General features: G+C 52.0%; 1 protein-coding gene across 1 annotated transcript in view; it reads left to right on the top strand.

Moving 5' to 3' along the window:
• The first annotated feature begins 258 nt into the window (after positions 1–258).
• PLEKHG5 (pleckstrin homology and RhoGEF domain containing G5) overlaps positions 259–21,735 on the top strand; it is a 93,107-nt gene continuing 71,630 nt past the window's right edge. Inside the window, exon 1 of the mRNA XM_063145346.1 lies at positions 259–318. The gene's annotated coding sequence lies outside the window, so the exon portion shown is untranslated. The remainder of the gene's footprint in view (positions 319–21,735) is intronic.

The following is a 21,735-nucleotide window of genomic DNA, read 5'->3' on the forward strand; positions in this document are numbered from 1 at the left end:
AAGCTCGGATCTGGAAAAGGGTGCATGCGTTCCGAGGCCAAGCAGACGCGTTTCAGTCTACCGTCGGAGCGGAAGAACTGGAGCCATGCTTCTGGACCGCGTTCCTTGAAGGGGTCTTGGTGTGTAGCCTGAGCCTGCTCCATGCTTGGATTCCTCCCCCACGTCACCCTTCATTCATGGTACCCTGACTTCTTCGGCTGCCGGGACGGGCGCCTCTCTGCCGGGACTTCAGCTCCGCGCAAGGCAAGGGGATGATCCCGGTCCTGACCAAATATGAGCCCCCCCCACGCAGCTGGCTCAGTCTACGCTTGGGAACAAGTAAGTAGAATGGACCCATCCAGACGATCGCGAGGCCGAGGTCAGAAGAGGCTGTCATGTGGATGCGAAGGCTTCCCCAACCAGGGCCTCTCCAGATGTGTTGGACTGGGGGATTATGGGAGAAGTAGTCCAACACATCTGGAGAGCCCCTGGTTGGGGAAGGCGGCTCTATATTGCTCGGAATGGAACTTTTCCTTTTCAGCCGCAGCTTACAAGGTAGCGCTATTTTTTTCTTGCCCAGTTTATTTATTTATTAAGACATTTGTATCCCACCCTATGGCAGTGAGATCTCAGGGTGGCGTACAGTTAAAATGGATTTAAACAGTAGAAAACAATGAATTATTTACACAGCTAAAGATGCATGAAACCATTAAACGAATATCTGTATTTTTTAACAATAAAAACAAAGCAATGTATAAATTTAGCCCTCCAAGGCTTTGATGAAAAGCCACGTCTTAACTCAGTGCTGAAACAAAGCCGGCATCTGTGCCAGTCGGGCCTCCAAGGGGAGGGCATTCCACCACTGGGGTGTCACAGCAGAGAAGGCCCTCTCCACCACTGGGGTGTCACAGCAGAGAAGGCCCTCTCCACCACTGGGGTGCCACAGCAGAGAAGGCCCTCTCCACCACTGGGGTGCCACAGCAGAGAAGGCCCTCTCCACCACTGGGGTGCCACAGCAGAGAAGGCCCTCTCCCACGTCCCACCACAGCATATGTCTCGCTGACCTCGGATCTCGGGCAGGCACGCTGCGTGCTGACTTTGCTTCTTGTGAACGTCTGTTGGCACCTGTGGTCTCACCCAGCTGGGGCTGTTGTTAATGTTCTTTGCTGCAAGATCACATTTCCTTCTGCACTCTGCCCTGTGCTGCGAACGTCTGCATGGGATCTGGTCCTGGCGTTTCTGCACATCGTGAGCTGAAATGCTCCTTTTGGTTCTTTGCAGCTGTTCAGAAACGATCAGGTGCCCCGGTCAGTTTCGGACAGGAGCCCTTGCTAGTCAAGAGTGGCGGCGGTGATTGTAACAGGTTGAAGGCGCTCGTGCCAAATTGCCTTTGAGGTGGCCTTTGTAAGTCTGAAGGCTATCACAGAGGAGGGCCTGGTTTCTCTCGGGTAGGTCGTGTCGTGCTTGCTGCTTTCGTCTCCTCCATTGCCCGCATTCTGGAGGTGTAACAGGTGGTGCCCCAAGACCCCTTTGGTGCTTTACCCTACTTCCAAGCACTGGGGTCAGTTTACCCTCATCAGAACCACAGAGGGTAGCCGGGCTGGCGCCACCCTCTGTAGCGCACGGTTGGCACGGTCGGGCTCTGGCCAAGGGCCCACATCTAGAGGGATCCACTGACAAGAGCTCCCTGGAGTTGCACTTTCTGTTCATTGCGGCCCTCCAGCGCTTGCTCAGTGTAAAGCAGTGGGGTCCGGAAACTCCGGCATCAGCGGACCCCAGCAGTTTCGCACCTGGGAGAGCCGCTTTAGAGTTCCGCCTGGCTCTGCCCGAATCCCGGAGCAGATCCACAGCTCCGCTGACATCGGAGCCACCTGCCTCCAGTTGCCTGTGAGGAATCTGGAGCATCCTCCTTTCAACCTGGTGCCCTCCAGATGTTGTCCAACACATCTGGAGAGCACAGGGGCCGCGGAAGACCGCTCTAGATCCTGCAAACGTCCCCAAGACCACGACCTGAAATTGCCCTTCTAGTGACGCGCTGCCTTTTCTCGCTAAGTCCTGACGGGCGGGCAGACGAGACGCGGCCGCTTTGCCCGCAGCCCCACCGACACAGAAATAGGTAGGGAACCAAGTATGTCAGCTGGGATGTTTTGGCAATCCTCAGCCGGAAGTAGGAGGGACCGGCGATTTTAAAACACTGGCTACCTCTTTGGCAAACGGTACAGACGGAACAACAAACTGTTCCGAGTGTGTGGGCAGGGTGTTTTGTTTTAAAGTAAGCAAAGGAGACGCTGATAAACGATCCGGCTGGGAAATGGTTTACCCCACCCGCTGAGCCTCACGAGGCTTTTCCCCTGTTATAGGGGCCGACGGCTTCTTTTCGTGCCTCTCCGGAATGGATGGGGCCCTTCAGACATGTTTTTTGTTAGCTGCTCTCATTCCCCCCCCCCCCCCCCCCGCGCCTTCCTCTCTCAGGCTCAATCAATTTTAGTGGCCCAGGAAGGAAATCCCAAATGCTGCCACCGGCCCCCTTCTGTTGCTGAATCCGGGGCAAAAGGCAGGGCTTGGGGGAGAAGGTCTTGCGGGCTGCCTCCCCCATGGTGGGCGGGACTCAAGGTGAAGGAGGTGTGGAGTCAAGATGCAACAAAACTGCCAACATAGAGCTTAAAGCTCTTCCTGTGACGATCTCAGCCTTTGGAGACGCATTTCGGTCTTTAAGAATGGGGAAGGAACTGCCCGAAACCCAGGAAAACACCCAAGGGGTGGGGGTGGGGAGGGGCACTCTGGTGTGCCCCGGGAGGGGCGGATTTGCCTCTGGGCCCAAACTGCCCCACGCTGGAGGCCAAGGGAAGTTCTCCTACGTAAGCCAAACGAGATGATGAGACCCTGCCAATGAACGGTGCCGCCTAAGCTGGCTCCATTTCCCCCTCTGCCATACCAGGGGTCTCCTAGGCTGAAGGTCACTTTGTCCAGAGTTTGGGGGGGGGGGTCTTTGCAACGGCCCTTCCAGGCAGGACCCCGTTTCCCGCTTCTGCCCCCTGCGTGTTCAGAGCCGCGTGGAATTGAGACGGCAAGGGCATCCGCAGTTGGAGGGGAGGTGGGGCTGGTGCCGTGCCATGCTGATCCCCTGTGGTTGTATCTGGGACGGGGTGGGCTTTAGGGAGCGCCCTTTTTGTGTGCTGCTGCTGCCGCCGGGGCAGAGTCTGTGTGCGTGTGAGGAATGGGGAGCTGCGTTTCGCTTGGCTTTGGGAATTTTAATTTGTACCAGGGTGAAAGGAATGAGCCCCCCTGGGGCTCGTCACGGAGTCCAGAACCATTTGCCTCTCTTCTTATTTTTAACAGGAGGTGGGGAAAAGCTTGACTCTCCTATTGTGGCGGCTTCTCACGCACGTTTCCCGGGCCCTGGCACAGCTGTGCGTACAGGCGGGCTCCTTGCCCGCCTGGCGCTCTCTGCTTTTGCAGACGGAAAGTAAATCCCCATGGAGCCGGCTCTCTTAAGTCCAGTGAACCAGTGTAGCTTGGTATATCGCCACCTTCCCCAGACTGGTGACCTCCAGCTGTTTTGGACTTCAGCCCCCGTGATCCCCATCCACCATGGTCAGGAATGCTGGGAGGCGTAGTCCAAAATATCCAAAGAGCAGCAAGTTAGGGAAGTCTGGTATATAGCAGGTGTGGGAGGCCTCGGGCCAAATTTGCTCCTCCTTGGCTCTCAATCGGGGCCACCAGCGAGATGGCCCTGCTACAGCCCCCTTCATCACCGCTTCCTGCCTTTTGCGCAGCATCTCCCCCCCCCCCTTCTAAAAGGCTGAGACTTGAGTTAACTGAACCCCCTGGAGACCCAGGTTCAAATCTCACAGGGCGTTCTGGCAGTTCGCCATGGTATGGGTCTAAAAGGCCTGACCCGACCAGACGTGTGTCACCTTGAGTTCCTTGGAGGAAGGATGGGGCTCAAATACATTTTCCCCCTCCTGAGAGGGTGGGTGGGCTTAATTCACCCCTTCCCCCATATGCTCCCCGACTCCCGGTCCCTTGCTGATCCCAGTTGATTTTCTTTGCCCTTTGAACCCCTGAGAACGGAGCCTCCTTTATCTTCCGTTTCTTGGCCAGGGTGACGTTTTTAATATCCCTGCCTTTGGCTCAGACTGGCTTAGTTCAGCCTTTTCCAGCCACGGGGATTCTGGGAGCCAGACCGACACATCTGCAGGGCGCCAGGTTGGGGATGGCTAGCATAGACAGGCTCCTGGCTCCTTCTAAGCTCTCTCCACCCTTGATGTATTCTTCAGCCTCCAAGGCTGGCTTGCTAGCCATTTGGCTTTGCTTGACAACGTCTTTCTCCGTGATCTCTCCGCCCCCCGCTGCTTGATGAAGAATGCTGCTGGCCTTGTCAGAGTTTCCATCCTTCCAGGCTTGAGGGGTCATAAAAAGCAGGGCGGCTGCAGCCAGGGTTTTTGGTTCCAGGCTACAGTCTGGTGCTGTCGGCAGCCAAGCGGCTCCCCTTCCAGAAACCACTGGGAGGCTGTGTGTGCCGCTCCCTGTGTTGATGTGGCGGGAACGGCTGGAGATCGCCGCTTAGCCAAGCCAGGGGCCAGCGAAGCAGCGCCGAATTCAGCGACTGAGAGGCGCTGCTCCCGATCCCAAACTGCAGCTGCGTTTTTGTGACTGTGCAGGAGGAAGGAAGGGGGCTTGCCAGGAGGAAAGCTGAGGAGACCACACTGTCCTGATCAGGTTCCCTGCCTGCAACGAAGATTAAAAACAAAGCTGAGGGACAACAAAGCCCGGGGCAGAAAAAGGTCTTCAACTGGCACCGAAAAGACCACAGTGTAGGCATCAGGCGGGCCTCTCTGGGGAGCTCCTTCCGCAACCGGGGTGCCACCACTGAAAAGCCCCTTTCCTTAGTAGCCACCCGCCTCACCTCATTGGGTGGGGGCACCCCGAGAAGGGCTGTGAGGATCATCACAATGATCATAACGTGACAGGATTTGGTCTTTCCGGTAACCCAAACCCCAAGCTCTTTAGGATATTCAAACTTAATGGCATCCATTTGAAACTGGAAGCAGGCCAGGAGTGCAATGTGACCCTATTGACCAGCTCCCCCTTAACACTCTTGCTGCCCTGTCTTGGACCAGCTGAAGTTTCTGGGCCATTTTCAAAGGCAGCCCCACGTTGCAGTAAACCAGACGAGAGGGTACCAGAGCATGGATAAGTGTAGCTTGGCTGTCTCTGTCCAGATAAGGGCGCAGTCGAAATAAATAAATAAATAATTATTTCTTACCCGCCTCTCCATTCTGATCGAGGCAGGGAACAACAGTAAATATAAAATACATAAAACTGAATTAAAACATAATATACGTTGTTAAAAACATTCTAAAACATCTTAAAATATCAGCCAAAGTTGATAAAAGATGCTTTGAGCCACTGAGACCACTAGTGACTCGAATGGCAGTTTGGGATCCAAGGGCACTGCCCAATATGAACCTGCTCCTATGCAGGGGTTCAACACACACACACACACACGGACAAGCTGAACACCTCTTAGCTGGGCCCATGGACCAGCCACGAGCGGCACCTTTGCAGGATTTAACTGTCGCACCGCCTCCGCTTAGCTCGGACGTTTCATCTTGTCAGAGTGAAGAGCCCGTCTGACCCAGTTTTGAGGCTGATCAGAGAGGCAGGTGGGGAAGCATTCAGAATAGACCTTCTCCTGGCGCTCCCCACAATGCCAAAGATCACTGTGATCCCTCTTTCCTCCCCACCCCCTCGGCCCCAAGATGGAAAGTGCTGCAGGAGGAGCTCAGCATGATTTAGGAATAGATTGTGCGTTCCAAAGCATGGTGAATATGTACCTCCTCTGTGGGGCAACCTTTCAAGTCTTTGAAGAGTGCTCTCATGTCTCCCCTCAATCTTCTCTTCTCCAGCCTAAACAGGCCCAGTTCTTTCAGTCTCTCCTCCTAGAGCTTGGTTTCCAGACCCCTGATCATTCCCCTCACCCTCCTCTGAACATGCTTCAAAGCTAGAACGTTGTGCAGAGTTGCCAGAAAACAACAAGTTTTTTGCGTTTTTTGCTCCATCCATATTTGCTGCCCATTACTGCTGTCTGACAATAGTGCTGTGAATTTTCCTGGCTGGATACCCCAACGCTCACTCCTGCCATGTAACTCTATTTATGCCGCTTTGCAGCAGTGACACTATGGGATGGGGGTGGAAATCAGTAGGCAAAGCAGTGTCATATAGGTGCCCCCTTGGCTACTGACGGGAGACGGAAAGCTGGCCAAGACGGACCCTTTGTGCCCGATCCCCTGGACTCTTCCTGTGTGTAAGGAGCATGGAAGCCACTGTCTAGGGCAGCCTTCCTCAACCTGGGGCGCTCCAGATGTGTTGGACTGCACCTCCCAGAATGCCCCAGCCAGCTGGCTGGGGCATTCTGGGAGTTGTAGTCCAACACATCTGGAGCGCCCCAGGTTGAGGAAGGCTGGTCTAGGGGGCGTCTGAAGAGTGGTCTCTTCTCCCCCCACACACTCTTTGATGTGGATTAAATCCCCTCTGTTTCTTAAAAGAAAATCCCTGACCAAACCTCTCTCAACTGAGATTTAAATAAAATAGAATATTCCACTGCATGAGCCAAAGCATGTGCTGGAACAAACATTTGCTACAGTATTTAATCGTCGGTGGGGGAGGGGGGGGCGGAGAAAAACTCCCAACCGCTGCCTACCCCTGAATTGCAACCAGGTGTATGATGCACGAGTGGAAACCAGAGACGTGAATGAGGCCAGGGAGCCTCCCATGGAACCGTGCAACTGTACTGTGTGACTTCACTTTCGTTGCCAAAGCTGCCTCCCCGCTTTCCCTGTGCCACTTTATTTATTTATTTATTCATTTATTTAAAATATTTATATCCCGCCCTATATCACTAAGATCTCAGGGCGGCGTACAGATAAAAACATACAGTATAAAACAATAAACAATACACAGTTAAAAACAAATTAAACCATAATCCAAGTTAAAACAATATATAATTTAAAAGCAAAAGATGCAGTTAAAACAGTTAAAACAATGTGCCAGTGAGTTTAACCATCAAAGGCTTTGTTAAAAAGCCATGTTTTTACTTGGCGTCGAAATGCAATCAATGTTGGTGCCAATCGGGCCTCCAAGGGGAGGGCATTCCACAGTCGGGGTGCCACCACAGAGAAGGCCCTCTCCCTTGTCCCATCATAGCGTATATGCTGCATTGGTGGGATGTGGAGAAGGGCTCCTCCAACAGATCTGAGGTCTCGGGCAGGCATATATAAGGAGAGACGCTCTCTCAAGTATCGAGGTCCCAAGCTCTTTAGGGCTTTAAACGTCATTACCAACACCTTGAATTCCGACCGGAAGCATATAGGCAGCCAGTGCAGTTCCTTTAAGACCGGTGTTATGTGGTTTCTATAAGATGTACCCGCCAGCAGTCTAGCTGCTGCATTTTGCACTAGCTGCAACTTCCACGTCGTCTTCAAGGGCAGCCCCATGTAGAGTGCATTGCAGTAGTCTAATCGGGAAGTTACCAGTGCATGCACTACTGTGGCTAGCCCTTCCCCAGCCTGGTACAGTCTGACACATCTGGAGAGCACCAGGTTGGGGAAGGTTGATCCAGCACATATTTTTGTGTCCCCCTTTTTCCTGAGCGGTAAGAAGTTCCAAATGCAGAATTTTGGGGGGATCCATTCCATTGGGGAGAGCAAGCGAGCGAGAGAACCAAATTCTTACAGCCAGTGGGGTAGTGGTACATTTTGGAAGTGCAGGTTCTCCTCATGACAGCGCCCCCAAGGAGAGTACAAAAACACAGTCAGCTGCATGGATCCATACCAGCAAACCACTTCTAACAGGTTTCATCTCCACCAGGAGCAGGTCTTGCATGAAGTGAATGGATCTGAATCGCCTGCTCCAGTCCAAGGGCTTGTCTATATGTTGTGGCTGTGCAGTTGCGCCCTGTTGTTTATATGACACAGCCATCAACCCCCAGCCCCGTCATGGTATTCCCCACAAAACTCTGCTTTTCAATGTGTTATTTTATTGTGGCTTTTTACGTTGCTCCGATGTCACCACGGTTGTGTGTTGTCTGTCAGGGGCGGCTTCAGTTCGGATTAAGAGAGTGGCGTTGTTTTGTGCAGATCCCAGTGCAGGGGGAATGCCACGGGGGGGGGGGGGGCAAGCCTAGTAATGGCCACCATGGCAATATCAAAGTCTGCAGAACGAAAGTAAGGACAGTTACGATAAATATCACATAAATTCAATAAATTTCTAAAGTTGCACAGAGTTGCCAGAAAACAAAGGGGGTGGTGGTGGATGTTTTTTGCAAGTTTCAGTCCCTCAATATTTGCTGCCCGTTCTCGCCATCCGACAATAGTGCTGTGATTTTTCCTGGCTGCACAGCCCGCGGTCACTCCAGCCATATAGCCCTATCACTGCTGCGGGTGTTTGTGGGGATGAGTAGGCAAAGCGGCATCATAGAGGCAGGCCCCGTGCAACCCCAAAATACTTGGGTTTAAAATAGGGAGGGGGCATATCATAGAATCATAGAATAGCAGAGTTGGAAGGAGCCTACAAGGCCATCAAGTCCAACCCCCTGCTCAATGCAGGAATCCGCCCTAAAGCCTCCCCGACAGATGCTTGTCCATCTGCCTCTTGAAGGCCTCTAGTGTGGGAGAGCCCACAACCTCCCTAGGTCACTGGTTCCATTGTCGTACTGCTCTAACTGTCAGGAAGTTTTTCCTGATGTCCAGCCGGAATCTGGCTTCCTGTAACTTGAGCCCGTTATTCCATGTCCTGAACTCTGGGAGGATGGAGAAGAGATCCTGGCCCTCCTCTGTGTGACAACCTTTCAAGTATTTGAAGAATGCTCTCATGTCTCCCCTCAATCTTCTCTTCTCCAGGCTAAACATGCCCAGTTCTTGCAGTCTCTCTTCATAGGGCTTTGTTTCCAGACCCCTCATCATCCTGGTTGCAGGAAAACGCACTCCCCTCCAGCTGCTGTGAGGATTTGCAGCAAAGCTCAGAGGGAAAGGGCAGAGCCTGAGTGAGCCCGGCAGACCCTGCTGCTGCGTGTAGCATTTATTCCCCCCCCCCCCCAATATCTGTTTATTTACAAAGATACACGGTGAGCCAGTGGGAGCAGGCAAGGCAGAGCCCAAGCGGGCCATGCTATGCCTCAGAGCAGCCTTCCCCAATCTGGGGCTCTCCAGATGTTTTGGAAGGCGGCTCCCACCATTCCTCGCACGCAACCCCCAGAATGCGCAATCTCGCGATAGAATGCACCATCCAGTGCAGGCTGGTGGGTCTGATGTCAGTGGGGCAGTGAATCCACTCTGGGTTTTAGTCAGAACCAGTCAGAAATCTAAAGGAGTTCTCCAAGGTGTTGGACTGGGAGTCGAGAGATCCGGGTTCTCGTCCCCACTCGGCCATGGAAACCCACTGTGTGACTTTGGGCCAGTCACAGACTCTCAGCCCAACCTACCTCACAGGGTTGTCGTGAGGATAAAATAGAGAGGAGGAGGAGGATTATGTATGCCACCTTGGGTTCCTTGGAGGAAAAAAGGTGGGATATAAATGCAATAATCAAACAAACAAATAAATACTCCTCTATTCTAGAGCTGTGCATGTGTGCTTGCGTGCCATAAAGACACTCTATACATGCTCCTGGTGCTTTTTGTTCAAGTGTTCCAGGGCAAAGCACTGCTTTCTTCTTGGCTTGATCAAGGCATGGCATGATTTTTCCCCTCTGTGGTCGGGAGTTCTAAATAAAGTTTGCTTATAATGGAATTAAAATCGGCTGCTCCGGGTTGAGAGGAAGGGAGCGGCCATAGTTGGGAACGACGGTGGTGCCACATGGCCTGGTGGTGGGAGAGTTGAGTTGAGTCAAAGTCCAAAGCGGCCGCTGCGTACCAGGGGAACTTTTCTGCTCACTCCCTTTTGCAAAGGCCTGTGTAACATGTTGCACAATTTGGAGGAAAACCGAACGTGTCTTGATCAAAACTAGCAAACGCGGACGATGTGCGTAGAATCTGAGTCTCGGCGAAACGTCACAATGGCACACGTCACTTCCACCTGCGACGCTGTGGAGTAGGTTCTGCTGAGCACGGGGCCATTAGGCAGAGGGAGGCAAGCGGAACCGAGAGAATGTGATTCAGATAAACCGTAACGGCTTCAGAGAAGGGCGACAAAAACAATCAGAGGGCTAGAAAGTGAGCCCTGCGAGGAAAGACGGGAGGAACTGATTATGTTTAGCCTCGAGAAGACTGAGGGAAGAAGAGGACAGGACTTTTGAAATACCCGAAGGGTTGTCCCACCGGAGAGGACCAGGACCTGTTCTCTGTCATCCAAGACTGTAGGCGTGGAATACCAGGCTTAATTTACAGCAAGGGAGATTTCGGTTGAACAGCAGGAGAAGTTTCCTAACATTCAGAGCAGTCAGACAGTGGTGCCAACTGCCTAGGGGGAGGTATGGGGGGGCTCTCCGTCCCATAAGTATTCAAGCAAAGACTGGGCAGTGCCAGGGATGCTTTAAAGTGGATTCCTGCACTGAGCAGGGGGTTGGACCCGATGGCCTAAATCGCTCCTTCTGACTCTATGATTCTCCCAGGTCTCCCAGGACTACATTAGATTTATGACACCACGCTGGCTTTCTTCCGGTCAGCAGGGGTGTATGGACCAAAATCTCTTTGGTCAGAGGTGATAGCGGGATGTCAGATACGGGTGTGGACACCATGGTTGCCCCTCTTATCCCACCTTCATCTATCTTAAAAACGACCATCTCTCACCCATCTAGGTGACAGCTGTCTTCTTCCGGTGTTTTGACAATGCCGCTCTTTCCTTTCGAAATCTTATTGTGCAGGCAGAACTGCTGAACAGCTTTCTGTCACTTGCTCTCTGGCAAGGGTTCCCCCCTCCTTTTTAAGAAAAAAAGAAAGAAATACCCACCATAAATATGTCTTGTATCCTTGGCTGAGATCTCTTTCATAAACGACGGAAAGCGAAATTCGTAAAATGTCTGTAGGAGGCTGAAGAAAGGCCCTTTGTCCGGCCTGGTGCCCGGAATATCGGACAGTTTCTTAGAAGCATTTTGCTGTCCCAGAAACCTCCTGTTTGGTGGGATGAATGTGGCAGTGGCCGGGGTGTCCACTGGAACCCGCTCCTTAAACCTGGTCGGCTCCTCTTAGAGCCAGAGATGGCACTTTGGCTAGAAGAGTTTAGGGTAGCCAACGTGGGCTATTAAGACAGAGACAATCCCCCCCCCCTCCCAGGCCACCGAGCGGCAAGGACGAGCGGACAGTCTGGAATTTCTCTGGGCCTCTTTCTCTGCAACATGTTTCTATACTGGAAGAAAAGGGGGGCATACGAGTTGGAGACCCTCCCGACGGACCTTGCGGAGCTGGAATATGCGCCGGTGGAGCGTTTCTCCTGGAGCTCAACTCTGGATATTACGCAGGATCTGGAGAGTAAGTCAGGCGCCTCCGTGTGCCAAAGGCTCTGGGGATGAGGTCACCCAGGCTGGGTTTTGCATTTGCCCTCCTTGCTCTGCAGAGCCAACCCGAAACTATGCAAACATTTTTAAGAGTCGAGATAATTTATTTTCACAATGAGCCCCCTTGCTTTCTTTTCCTTCCTTTTCTCTCCTCTTTCCTCCCTCTCAGAATGTCCCAGACTGTGTTTTATGGCAGGCTGAAGAGTTTTGCACTCTAAACAAAGAGTTAAGATGAATAAACAGACAAATGAAAATCAAAGTTTGGGTGCTTGGACCTGTTTTGGCTTTCCAAATATTTGACTTGCTATGGCAGAAGGATGAGAACTGGATCAGTGACCGAGAGCATGTTAAAATCGTATTTGCTTTCCGCAGGAGGCTGCCTGCTGTGTGTCTGTATGAGTTACTGCTCTAAGCTTTCCTCCTTCCCATCTGCAGTCGCACCTCTGCAGTGACCTGCAGAAACACAGCAAAGGAGCTCTTCCCAGGCTGGTCAATTTCATTTATATAAAACATATTTTAAAAGGAAGCCTTTTAGGTTTTAAGGACAGGCCAGCCCTACTGTTAGGCAGAGTGAGGCAGCTGCCTCAGGTGGCAGATGCTGCAGGCAGTGGGGCGAGGATGTTGGAAGATAGAACTGTGTGTCTCTTGCCCAGTGACGCCTAAACTAGCCTGCTGCCCTCCAGGTGTGGCGGAGGACACACTCCCAGCGCCTGTGCTGATGTCAGATTCAACCGTCTGTCTGATCCGCTTTGGAACAAGGGGGAGGGGGAAGCATCTTCTTGGGGTGGCCTATTTAGGGCTGACATGTGCCTCTAATTTTAATTCTTTGCGGGGGGCGAAGTAGCTTGAAGACATTGGAAAAGGTTAGTTTGTTAATAAGCAGAAAAGAAAAGTGAGGATGCCAGAACGTGCTTGGGGAGTTTCTTGATCAGCGTCTGGGCCCCCTCCCCTCCCCCTCCCCCCGCCTTGCAAAAGCTGCCTCCGGAACCCTCAGCTAAGAGCCCCCTTGATGCTGTTGGCTGCTCTTAAGGCAGAGGTAAAAGGGCTGAGATTTGTGCAGGGCTGCACAGTTTGCTCCCCCACCCACTCCGCCCCGCACTTTGAAGCTCGCACAAATATTTAGCTCTGGTTCTGCACTGGGAGATAAACACCCCTCCTGCTGTGATGGATGCCTTTCCTTGTCTGTGAGCTGGCACAGGGGTGGGGCAGCAGCGGCCGGGGGGGGGGGAACAGGACCTCGCACTGGCAGGAACGGATGCTCATTGGGCAGAAAGCAAGATGGGGGGCAGCTGTTGTAATCCACTGAGGCCGTGGGGCTCTGGATATCTCTGTTATGGCCTTTCTCCAACGTGGCAGCTTCCAGGCAGGTTGGACTACAAGCTCCATCAGCCCCAGACAGTATGGCCAATTCCCTTTGCTTGTTCAGCCCTTTAGAAGAGCCCAGCAGGGTCAGACTACAGCTTCACTCTCATGCAGCATCCTGGTTTCCAGCAGTGGAGCCCAAATGCCCCCTACAAGACCAAACAGCAGGGAGTGAAGGCAAGGGCACCTGCTTGGGGGCACTTGCTGGTGCCCCCAAGCAGCTGGTTTTGGGGGTAGGCTGCTGCTAAACATGCAGGTTTCATTTGCCCCTCAGAGCAACCTGCCTTCTTTTACCATTATTCATCTCATTCCCTTTTAAAGCCAAATGTTCAACCAAAGGGTTTCCAGGAGTGTTTGCTGCTGTGTGAGATGAGGAGTGAAGAGGGGGTGTTTTCATGGGTTTCATGTTATTGGGAAAAGATTGCCTGTTGCTTCCATGCATGAGTCCCTGCTCTGGCCTTGCAACCAGCTCCAACCAGCTCCAGAACAGTGTGTCAAGTGTGAAGCGAGGGCGCTCGGCACTGGTCACACTCAGTCTTATGTCATCTAAAAGTAAAGCTTCTCAGGTGAAAGAGCGAATTTCAGCAATCAAGATTGAGTGATTTCCCACGTTTTAAAGTTCTAAAAATATTTTTCTCAGTCCTTGCAGAGCCTTTGCATTGCTTGACTAGAACAACTGGAAGGCAGGAACAGGGCTGGTTTTTACAGAACGGTAACCTGGTCTGCATGTTTTCCCCTCAGGTTAAAAGGGCAAGAAACGGATTTTCTATTAAAATGAAAGCTGGGACATTCAGGGCCAATTTAGGCAGCAGGAAAGGGCAGGAGGGCAGCCCCCCCCCCCCCCGGGCTCTGCCTTTGGCCCTGAATGACAGCTGCACCCTAAAGACATCGCTGGGGCACGAACTGGCAAGAGTGACAAGGCCCAGAGCATCGCTTTGGGTGGACCACACCTGCCTTCTTTTCAATAGCACCTATTCATGAGGACATGAGAGTTGTTCTGGATTAGGCCCAGGGTCCATCTGGTTCAGCATTCTGTTCACACAGGGGCCAACCAGCTGTTGACCAGGGACCAACAAGCTGGACACAGGTGCAACAGCACCCAACCACCCATGTTCCCCAGCAACTGGTGTACAAACCAGACTGCCTCTGACATGGGAGACATCAGGGCTAGTAGCCATGGATAGCCTTCTCCTCCTCCAGGAATTTGTCCCATCTCCTTTTAAAGCCATCCAGATTGGCGGCCATCACACATCTTGTGGTAGTGAGTTCCATAGTTTGACTCTGCGCTGTGTGAAGAAGTCCTTCCTTTGATCATTACTGAATCTCCCACCCATCAGCTTCATGGGATAATGACCCCATTGGGTTCTAGCATTTTTACAGAGAGAGAAATGCCTCCCTCTCCACCTTCTCCACACCAGGCATGACTTTGTCCACCTCTCTCCGGCCTCCCCTCAGCCTCCTTTTTTCCAAGCTCAACAATCCCAGCTGTGGTCACCTTCCCTCCCAGGGGAGATGCTCCGGCCCCTGGGTCATTTGAGTTGCCCCTTTCTGCACTTTTTCCAGCTCTACAATTAGACATGGTGACCAGAACTCTACACGGTATTCCGAGTGTGGTTGCACCAAGGATTTCCCGATTATGCCTGTCCTCATCCCCCAATGAATCTCTCATCCGCTGGGGCGGGTGTGTGTGTGAGAGATTGACTGATGTCCGTCCAGGGATTGCGGCGGCTTGGTGCATGCTTGCAAGGGTTGTGTCTTTCATCTGTTTTTGTTGCTGGGGGTCATCCTGCAGATCCAGGGGAGAGGGTTTTTTCAGGTCGACAGCATGGTGAGGAAAGCTTAACTGCCCCCCTCCCTCAGTGCTGTGGCCCTGATCCAATTCAGCCCAGATCCCCCAGTTGCTTTAAAAGGAAACGTAGAGAGGTGTCAGCTCTGATTCCTAGGGCAGGATCTGCACCACTGCCTTAAAACGGTTTATATAACACTAGTGACAACGGTTGGGGCCAGGACACACTCCATGTACAGGCTTCACACCGTTTTCAAAGTTCTGCTTGGTGTACATCTGGCCTTGTCCCCAGTCTCCAGCGTTCCAGGCAGTCAGCCTGTGTGCACCAGCTACTGGGGAGCATGGGCGGGAGGGTGCTGTTACACCATGCCTGCTTTGTTGGTCCCTGGCTGACGGCTGGTTGGTCCCTGTGTGAACAGAGTGCTGGACTAGATGGGCCCTCAGGGCTCTTCTGATGTCCTAATGTTCCTGTGGGCCATTAGGAAAGACACGAAGCAGGGTCCCTCTTGCCCACAGCTCCATTGTCGCCCCCCCTGCCCCCCCACCCGTTCAACTTCCTGGGCTTGATCCTGGCTCTGCCATGGGATTTCCTTGTTCTCTGGTCTTTTCCGTGTCTTTGAGAAAACTTTCCTTTCTCCTCTGCTGAAAGAATTCCTTCTTTGCCTCCCTTATCGCCCATAATAGGTCAACAGCAATAATAATTTCGCCCGGCGAGGCGGCCAATGGCGAACCTGGCACCGAGTAGCCGGGGCCAGACGTGAACCCGCCAGTGACAGAGACCTCATTGTTCGGTGGGGTCGGGCTGGGGGAGGGGGTCGGTAATAATTTCAAAGCGTGGGCAGCTCATCTCTCAAGCCAGCACATTTCTCTCGTCCATCTTAGCCAGGCTGCGGCGTTCAGCTGCAGTGTGGGTCACCCCAGGGGCCTCCGCTGTCTTGGATGGTTGCCCCCCTCAGGCCATGGCAGGGAAGAAGCACCCCACTGGATCAGGCCTCTCAGAGTGGCTAAGTAGTTGCGTCTGAGAAGCCCACGAAGACGACGGCACTGGCCGCCTCCCGCTGTTTCCCTGGACCAACTGGAAATCAGTGGTACACTGTTCCATTTCACTGTCATAGTTGGTAAAAGACCTTCCTCCTCTTCCTCCTCCTCCATGAATTTGCCTAAAACCCTCCAAAAGCCATCTAAATTAGATGCTATCTAAGTTTAATTTAGGGCACAATCCTATGCATGTTCAGACAGACCCCCCCCCCCCATCCTGGCTCAATGCCACGCACCCTCTCTGGCTTCCATGATTCTGAACGTGTGCCTGAAGTGTGCAGGCTGGCGGGGGGTGGGAGAGTTATTTTAAATGACAGCGACACCGTGCAAAACAAAAGCTCTCACAATAGGATTTGGCTTAACTGGGAAAGCCGCTTGTAAACCTGTTTCGGGGACCGGGAGTTGACTAAGCTCCGAGGTGCCATCAGCAGTGAGAAGCAAAGGCTCTTCTGCAGCACAGCCGGAAGGCAGGTGGGTCCCCTGTCACCCCGCTCCACAGCCCTCAGCTGGAGATGGAGCTCAAAGTGCGCTTCGGTTGACTCAGGCTCTGCGTCCGTCCTTCCTAGGGGCACCCACCTCAGCGAGGTGATTTTGCTCTGCCTGTCCTGCTCCTTCCTGCACGGCATGCTGTCGCTTCTCCATGCAGGGCCTAATTAACTTAGGGAATTTGCTGCCGTAAGAGGTGGCGATAGGCCTTGGCCTCCGAGGGCTTTGAAGGGGGGATTAGACCCACTGGAGCGCTGCGGAAGGACCTCTGCGTTCAGAGGCTGTGCACAAACCGGGGAGGTCGGTCCCCGTTGTACCTGGCTGGTCCAATTCCTGGAAGCAGATGGTGGACCTTCAGTCTGACCAGGCTCTCCTTATAGTTCACACAGACCTGGACACTCGATCACTGGTGATGCATGGAAGGGATTATTTAGTAATGATGTCCTATTAGAATAGCAGAGTAAAGGCAAAACAGAATGAGCGTTTACCAGTCCCACATGGACACAGGCTATCCTGGTGGAGACCATACCCTCCTTTGGTGAAGAAAAAGTAAAATGGTTTTACTCTCACAAATGTTCTTGCATATACAATGCAGGTACAGCATAGGGTTCTGAAAAGAGTTTGCTCAGTCCTTTTGGTGTTCTATTGCATCGGCAGGAGTGAGAGTGCAAATACGCATGCTCCTGGCAATGATGGAAGTGGGTGGGGGGAGAGGAAGGAGCAAAAGGAAGAAATCACAGGAAACCACACTGTAGAGTATAGTGATTCTAAGGCTAGCTATTGCCAAAATCCCCCAGAACTTGCTAACTGCAACGCTGTCCCCTTCCAGGAACTTGCAGATGAGCTTGCAATATTCCCCCAAAATTGGTCTCTTATCCTAAAACAGTGGTCTTCGACTGGTGGATTGTGACCCAAAAGTGGGTCGTGAGATCAGTCCAGATTACTCGCGGCAAAGCTGTTGCTGCCGTCATGGGCAATTGTGAAATTGTGAAAGTGGCTCCGACGTGTGTCTCGGGAATGGACCCGTTGAAGACCGCTGTCCTAAACCCTGGCATGTGAGTGAATACCCCAACAAAGATGGTGGTGGAAGACACCATTTCACTTTGCAGCCAGACCCACCAGGGAAAGAGTTTTAAAAATCTTAAGAAATAATGCAAAACCCACGAGGGGCAGAGGCCCCTGGCGTCTGCCAAGGGAGGGGGTTGGGGGCACATTGGGGCCCACGGGCACCACGTTGGAGAGCCCAGCTCCAATGAATATTAAAAACAAACACGAAACTATTTCAAAGCAGGGAGTTGATGTGTGTGCAGAGGATCCATATCAGGAAACATTTCGGCATTATCCCTGCACGCCTGAGGCAAAGTTAATGCTTTCACACCAAAGTGCATCATTGGGTCCAAAATCTTGACTCCTTTGCGGTGCCTTTTCTGTGGCTTACAAATGGTTCCCTGCCAAGGGTTTCAATCCAGCGTCCTTGGAAAGAGAAAACTTGTAGGCTTCGAGAGGACCAGGTCTCAGATCCCAGCCTTCCTGGCCCCTGTGTTGCCGTCCTCGCACATGCGCCCTCCTGGCTCTGCCGCGGACTCCTTAATAGGCAAGGCTCAAGACTTTGGGCTCCTTTTTCCATTAGTGATGAGTGGAAAGCTTCCATTTTTAAAAAATAAATAAATGAAAGCGACGCAGCAGTGAGTCAGTTTGCTGGCAGTGCTCAGCGCACTGGGTCAAAGGTAGATTGCCGACACCGTCAGGATGTGCGCGGCCTCTGTTTTTGTTGGCTGGAACTGCGCAGCGGTGTAATTCGCATGGTTTGCTACTAAACATAAACCCGGTGGAGCTACTCTGGCCAGAAACAGCAGGTAGCGATGCAGGAGGCAACTCACTTGCTAAGTCACCAGCTTCTTTTTCTTTGGCTCAAGGTCAAAAAATAATGCCACACTTGTAGGCCAGTAGTAGATCCCCTCCTTTGCTCTGGAGCAATGCGTTGCTTGGTGTTGGCTTGAAAACAGAGCTGCGAAGCAAATTTCTCCAGTGTGTTTTCCTTGGCAATCCATGAATTGCGGTTACGTGTGCATCAGGTGGGATATGACCCTTGGCAACAAAGCATGTGCAGACGTACAAGGAAAATGCACACGTGTGTTGCAGCAGCGTGTGCAAATTAGAATCTCACGCCACTCCTCCGCTTTCCCCCTGGCCTGGAGAAAAAGCCTGCAGTTGCTCACGATTGGGTCGCACACAGGAAGAGAGGAGGAACTCCACGTTGCCTTTGAAGACAAGCTTTGTGATGCATGTTTGTTTACTTATTAAGGGGAGAACATTTACATCTTGCCTTTCTGCCTCAATCAACGAGAGGCACTCAAAGTTTAAGAAAACACAAACAAAACAGTAAATCAATGAAATACACTTGGCTGGAGTTTGCTGTACTTTGCACGCTGGCCACTCGAGATGTCAAGCTGGACCCCTCTACTGGTATGTGTGGAGATCTACTTGTGAGTAAGTCGGGCGAGAAACAGGCAAGGGCTCTTCTGTTTCTCCCATGGTCGTAGCAGGCTGTTCGTTTCTCCTGCGTTTTCGAGGCAACGTTCTGTTGTGCGGCAGAGAATCTGAGCGGCGTTCACGTGCGGAGAGGGTTTCCCAACCCAAATCGCTCACACGGATGGAACATCTGCAGCCCATTCTGAACGATGCATAAACTGTTAGTATTCTTGACTGTTCAGCCTGGTTATGTTCAGGGTGGAGGGAGAAAAAGGAAACGGCGGGACCTGCTTATGAATAATACAAGAAGCAGAGCTAGACCAGACCGGCCCCTCCTTCGTATCTTTCCCCCAGATGGTCGCGGTAAGACAGACGGACACCTTTGGTGCTGGCTCAGGTGGCATTAAAAGGAGATTAGAGAGGCAATCCATGGAGGAAAGGTCTGCTTTCAGTGGTGTAAGGAGTAGTACCTAGCTGGCTGACTGGAACCTCCTTGGTCAGAGGAAGTAGGTCTGAAAAGAACAGATGATGGGGTGTTTGGGAGAGGCCTTTCCACAAATAAAATCTTTGCATCCTGAGAGATTTCTCTCCATTTGGAGCCTACTTTGGATGCTTACTACCCTTTGCACGGCCCTCCTCATGAGCAGGGGCAGGCATGCCATGTGCAACTTGGAGGTTCTTCCAAGGGGCTGAGGGTCGGTTGATGCTTTTAAAGCTGTCTGAAGAGGATTCTGAGGGCTGGAAGATGTTTCTAGGACAAGGGCTGACATCTATTGAATTAGACACCCCCATAAGTTGGCTGGCCATGGGGAAGTATCTGAAGGAACGCCTCCTCCTGTATGTACCTGCCCGGACCCTAAGGTCATCCTCAGGGGTCCTTCTCCGTGAGCCCCTGCCAAAGGAAGTGAGGCAGGTGGCCAGGAGGAGGGCCTTCTCTGCTGTGGCACCCCGGCTGTGGAATGAGCTCCCTAAGGAGGTTCGCTTGGCACCTACATTATATGCTTTTAGACGCCAGGTGAAGACCTTTTTATTCTCCCAGCATTTTAACAGTCTATAAATACATTTTAACTCTGTGTTTTAAATTTGTAATTTTTCATTGCTGCTGTTTTTATCTGGTTGAGCTTTTATATTGTATTTTATATTATGGTTTTATACTGTTGTTTTATACTTTGAATGTTTTAAATTTTTGCGAACCGCCCAGAGAGCTCCGGCTATTGGGCGGTATAGAAATGCAATAAATAAATAAATAAATAAATAAATACTTAAGGGCTGCAGTGGAGTTTGCAAAGTGGGGTTGGCGAGTCTGGTTTTTGCAGCTGACTGAAAGCTAAGAAGTGCTTTTGCGGCAGGCCTAGACCTTGATCCCAGCTAAGGCTGATAATATCATAAAGGGTATGCTCTACTGATTTAAGATGAAGGCAACTATCTGAGGTCTTGTTTAGTTTTAACGTTTTAACTTGTTTTACCCGTTTAACTGTATCAATTAGACTAATGTTTTAATGGTTCATATGACATTGTAACGGCCATTGGCTACAAACAATAAAGGAACTGAGGTGGGGGGACATGGATGGCATTTGCTTTTGGAGAGCCCTGATGCCACCGTGTCTTTGGGCACTGACTTGCTTCCCAGGGCTCAGACTGTACATTTGACAACAAGTGTAGCGCAAAACCCAGGCCATCTCTCTCGGTAAGGACCTTGCCACGCAGCTGCATCGCTCAGCGAAGTGAAATGCTGCTGCATGTGCAGAAGAATTCTCCCCCACCCCCAATACACACAGAGAGGAAAAAATAACTGGTCGGAAAACACGGCCTGGCAAAACCGCTACTTACTACTTCTAAAGTAAAGAGCAGCGTCTTGAACAGGAGCGTTCTTCAAGGTTGCTTTTGGACAAGTGTTTGTGCAGATTTGGGTGGGGTGTGTGGGTGTGTGGCGGCATTCTCGAGCGCTCTGAACAAACAGACAAAGTAGGAGAGAATTCCTCTCAGTTGCTTTTGCCACACGTGTTTTTTTCGGAAGACAGCTTGAGTGAAAGACACAACCGCAACTTGGGACTTTCTTGCCTCACATACTTACCGGGCTTGGGGATAGGAGTTCAGCTTGACTTGGACGAGGTAGCGTCGATTCAATGCTCGGCCTCTCCAGGTAGGGATGGGATCCACCCAGGCTGCCCTGGTCTCCATCTCCGCTTGGTGTATAATCTAACATTTGACCCGGAAGGGCCAACCAGGGAAGGGGAACGTGGCTGGAAGCGCTGCACCGAGGCGGTTCTTTCTTCCAGCCATGCTAGGAGAAGCATACAAATCAGCCTTGCCAGTTACAGGTTTCTTGACAGCCTTCCTGTTCCACTGCTGGGCCTGGGCTGGTGCTCTGTACCTGGCCGTACCTGCTTCTCCTTTTGCCCCTGATGGGAGCCCGCTTGGGTCGCGGAATCGCCCGGGCCGGCCTGCCGCTCCGTCTGCGCAGCAGAGATCTGCCTGCCAAGAACAGAGTGTAATGGCCTTTTAAATGCTCTTTGTTTATGGCTGCATAATCAGGGGCTTAGGACCTGAGCCAGCCCCAAACGCTGGGATCTGCCAGCAGCGAATCCTGAGGCTTGAGAGCAGGGTTCCCTTGCTCCCGAGAAGGGAGCGCTTTGGCCCACGTTTTAGGGCTAGGAGCTCATGTCTTTGTCGTGCAGTGAACAGCGTCCAAAAGGAGAATTGCTTCAGAACCTGATCTGAGCTAACGTTTGACAAAGCTCATCCCTGAAACCTATTAGAATCATAGAATAGTAGAGTTGGAAGGGGCCTCTAAGGCCATCGAGTCCAGCCCCCTGCTCAATGCAGGAATCCACCCTAAAGCAACCCTGACCGATGGCTGTCCGGCTGCCTCTTGAAGGCCTCTGGTGTGGGAGAGCCCATGGCCTCCCTAAGTCATTGGTTTTGAGTGCTCATTAGCGATCAGTCTGTTGAAGCAACAATACAGCCTCTGAACATGTACAGGGTGCATTTCTCTCACCACCATCTCAGATGCAGGAGAGGTGCCTGCTCCATGCAAGCAGTGGTCCCTCCCCATCCCAGTCCTTACGTATGAAAGAGTTAATGTAGCATCCTTTGTTAAAGTGATGCCTGAAAGCCCCTG

The sequence above is a fragment of the Elgaria multicarinata genome, chromosome 20 (genome assembly GCF_023053635.1).
Source record: "Elgaria multicarinata webbii isolate HBS135686 ecotype San Diego chromosome 20, rElgMul1.1.pri, whole genome shotgun sequence".
NCBI classification, from domain to species: domain Eukaryota; kingdom Metazoa; phylum Chordata; class Lepidosauria; order Squamata; family Anguidae; genus Elgaria; species Elgaria multicarinata.